Source organism: Oryctolagus cuniculus, chromosome 16 (assembly GCF_051225735.1).
Source record: "Oryctolagus cuniculus isolate XC-2025 breed Fujian yellow rabbit chromosome 16, ASM5122573v1, whole genome shotgun sequence".
Lineage (NCBI taxonomy): Eukaryota > Metazoa > Chordata > Mammalia > Lagomorpha > Leporidae > Oryctolagus > Oryctolagus cuniculus.
This window is the reverse complement of record NC_142882.1, coordinates 47,374,161-47,378,616: the sequence shown is the minus strand read 5'-3', so window position 1 is coordinate 47,378,616 and position 4,456 is coordinate 47,374,161.

Below are 4,456 nucleotides of genomic sequence, written 5' to 3'. Positions count from 1 at the left end.
AGCCTCAAATTACCCACCTCCTCCCCATACACACACACACACACACACAATGACCTAATCCTCCTCCTTCCCCCTCCTCAAATCACAAAAGGACACCCCTAACCCCTGCAAGTGTGTCAGACCCAAGCATAATCCAACAAAATAGGGACAAAGCAAAAGTCGGTCATCACAAGCCAGCTTCGTGACCACAGGCCACGGCGTCCCCATGGGACAAGAGGCTTTGGCCAAATGTCACAGCGCCTCAGTCTTGGCACACCTTGGGCTGGTTCTGCAGACTCCGGATTTGCCCCTAACTCTCCAATTCCTCATCCCTCCAGGACAAGCGCTCTACCATCCGCGGCCCCTGGGCCTCCAGTCCTGCACCTCCCACTGCCCACCGCCCACTCCTCGCCTTGATTTTTCTAACTATTGGCACTGGGAGCTGGTCTGTTGCAGGATAAAAGTGGAATTCTCTGCTGTCTGCAGGGATTTCCCCAGAGCACAGGGCATGAAACCCAAACTTATATAAAATCATATCCTGTTTGCAAACATCATATTCCCTCTGCTTCTCACTAATCTGGTCCTGTAAACCCCAGCACAGCTTGAGAGCCCATTCCTCATCTAAACAAATGCCATAAGCCCCTTTATACTTTTACAACCATGTCAAAAAATAATATCGCCTGCCAATAGTGATGTGATTGCTGTTGCCTCCTCCAAGCCATAAAAGAAGCGCGGGGTCTGTTATCAATTTCTCTAAGTGTATCGGGGGAATTCTGGGTGGATGCAAGTTCCAAGTTATAAATGACAACTCAAAAGCCGCAGAAGTGTTTGAAGCTGGGAGCTGATGACGACATTATCATAAAAGCCTGCTCGTCCTTGCTTTTGTGGGTTTTTTTTTTTTCTGCCTATCAAGTGAAGAGGGGGAAAAGAAGGCTGAGAAATGACTTCAAGATTTCCTCACACAGCAGCAGGTCAGATGGCCAGGAAAATGATCAGGGATGTGCCCTGAGGAGTGAGGACAAAGGTGGCCTTGCACTGGCTGTGTTTTCCACAGTTCCTGAATTATCCACTTCTGTACACACACTGATCAAGGCCTGGGAGTTGGTAAAAGGCTCTTTTTCCAACTGGAACATTTTCTGGTAGTGCAATCACACGCGATCAGAAGCGAGCCATGGCAGAGACACTAAAACAAACACAAAGGAATTCAGAAACCTTGAGACTGAGGCGCCAGCTGTAACCTGGAGAGTGCATTTGAAAGCACCTTAAATATCATTTGCCCATTGGACTGCTTGGGGCCAACACTCTCATAACCACACGGAATTGTCAAGGTGACTTTAATAAGAAGCAGTGATTTTTTGGTTTTATAATGCCCCAGGTAGTATCCTCAAAACTCACTACATCCACCCTCAGCCACAAGGTGCGTAGAAACCCCAACTGGAAGGAGGTTACACATTCCAAAACTGGAATTTGCGTTCATAATTGGAGATGGTTCACTCTTTGGGAATCAAAACTAACAGGTCCATCTGAGATCATTCAATCCCAAAATGTGCCTTCAGACAAAAGCAATGTCACTGGTTTCCAGGCTCTTCTGGGTACTCCCATGTTGCCAAGTGCAGCCACCTCAAGTTCATAGGTATCTTTCATATGTGAATATATTGGGATTATCATGAAGGTGAAAGAGTTTCTCCTAGGACTTGTATGAAAATCACAGACCTTAGGGGCTAGGTGTTCTCAGATGGCTAAAATTACAATTTGTTTCTTGAAAAATTAAAAAAAATAAACAATCAGAAAGACTGATTCACTAGAGTATCGGCAAGAAATTTTGTGGACACACACCCCATGATCACACTCATCTGGACCCATATAAACACCAGCAACAGCAGATAGGCCAATATGATAACCAGAGTGCCTCTCGCCCAGCCTTCTCCAGGACAGCAGGACTCAAACTCATGGAGGCTCCCTATACCCCGCCTCTGCCTGCTCACTGATATTTGCCCACAGCCACTACTGCCACTGACCAGATGAGGGCAGTGTCTGGGGACGTTGTTCAGCACCTATCTTAGGACTCACTCCGTGTTGGACAGACAGATCCAGAAGCAGCAGTTACTTCTTATTCCCTGGGCACTTATAAGAGTTTCCTAGAGCAGTGCTGGCTCCAGAACAAGTTCCTTTGGCATGGGGTTAAGCGGTTGAGTAGCGGTACTTTGTGTTCAAGGGCTAGCAGGTCCAGGTGATGACCCTGACTCAGCTCTGGGTCATGCCTTAATGAGTGGGGCGTGCTGACCACCACTCTCCTAGCAGCTTTTGTCTCTTCCCGATCACTGTTCCCATTAAGTGTCATTAGCTTTGTTCCATTCTTCGCTTCACTGGCAAGTGAGCAGCCATTCCAGTTTAAAAGAGCCACTTAGGATGTTAGAAAATAAACACCCAAGCCAATGAAACCCCATTGAAAGGTCAGTTTATCCTCTGCTTTCCAGAATGAATTTGCAAGCTCGCGGCTGCACAGGATGACGCTAAAAATGAGCAGGAATTAACCTGGAGGGTGATGAGTGCCCTCTGCTGCCAGTCAAAAAAGCAAAAATTGGAGCCGGCGCTGTGGTGTAGCGGGTAAAGCCGTCGCTTGCAGTGCCAGCATCCCATATGGGCGCTTCACTTCTGATTCAGCTCTCTGCTATGGCCTGGGAAAGCAGTGGAAGATGGCCCAAGTTCTTGGGCTCCTGCACGTGCCTGAGAAACTGGAAAAAGCTCCTGGCTTCAGATCAACACAGCTCCAGCTGTTGTGGCCATCTGGGGAATGAACCAGCGGATGGAGGACCTCTCTCTCTCTCTCTCTGCCTCTGCTTCTCTGTGTAACTCAGACTTTCAAATAAATAAATAAAAAGCAAAAGTCACAGGTTAGCTGTCCCAAAGGGGACCATCATGTCAACCACAACCCTGCGCTGCTAGATGGAGGGAAGGAGGGTGGAACAAGCTGTGGTTAGTCTGTCACGGGGAAAGCCATGGGAGGATCAAGGACCTCTTGTGGAAATCCTTCCCCTGGATATACACACAGCAGCTCCACACTTTCAGAATTACTGTGTGACATCAGGAAAATGACTTCACTTCTCTGAATTTTCAGTGTCTCTTTTTCAAAGTAGTGTTAATAACAATGACTGATTTGCAGGGTTGTTTTGAAACTCAGCTGAATACCAGTAAACTGTACATGCCATTCTTATTTCCAGAAGGGCAGAATCAGAGGTGAAGGAAAAGAAATACACTGCTTGCTAAGTCTGGCAGCATTCAAAGAACAGAATGAACTGAAAATATATCGGATTTCCCAGCAAAAAATTTAGCTACATCCAAAAAGTTATCCATCACACGATATAGTCAAGGCTAGTTTCTTTTTTCTTTCCCTGCAATATGCAAGAAATCTAATTGATTTAGATATTCTAGTCCTTGAAAGCCTGACTCCGAATTACATCACCATAACATGACTCAGCACTTAGGGCTTGTTACTGGCAAGGGTTAACTTTAAATAGGTTGCAGGTTATAGGGTATGTTCTAATCATCCACAGAAATGTAGGCATTTTCTTCATATGTCTCCAGATTCAAACAAATTTGTCCTTGAAATGTGGTGTGAATATCTTGGGTCAAAAGGCTCTTTTTAATTACTGAAGGCAAAAATGGCCCCTAGGGGGAACAGAAACAAAAAGTCCCATAATGCAAAGCACTGTGTGCAGTTCATGCCATTTTCACCAGGAATAATACGTATCTGCACACTTCATGTGATTTTACTGAACACTGAATTCTGCTGAAAAACTCAGTTAACCCCTCTTGCGTTCCCTTTTGGAAGTTCCCTAATAGTCTAGAGAACGGACGTGGTGAGTGTATGAACTTGCATTCACACAGCCATTGACAGAGAGAAGTGCCTGACTCCTGGCTCAGTTGTACGTGGCCACCATCTTGCAATTCTTAATAACCTGGAAACAAAAGGCCCCACGTTTCCATCTGGTTCATAGCCCTGCCTGTTACAGAACTGGTGCTCAAGTCTGATATGGCCTTTACTGAGACAGCCTTCAACACAGCTGAACAGACACAATCGAATAGATTTTGTGGGGAAGTGTGTGGTGTTTACAAAGCAGCAAACAAACTCATACTTACACCAAGTCCACCGCAAGGCAGTGAGGAAAAAAACTTTTGAGAGTCGTCACCTGTATAGTAAGAAGACATGAAAAATAAATATAAATTGGGAATGGCAGTATGTTTAAAATGTTTGACATTTTATTCATATATAAAATGATGTCTCAGGGTATTTATCATGCAACTCAGAAGGAAATAAATGAGGTTTTAGAGCAATTATTCCATAGAGCTAATTTTCTGAATACTACAGTTCTATGTCTATGTATATACAGCTAAGAACTCAAATCAAATAATACAAATATTATTATACATAGAGTTTGTTGCCCCAACACACAGATATGTGCCCATGAAATATGGG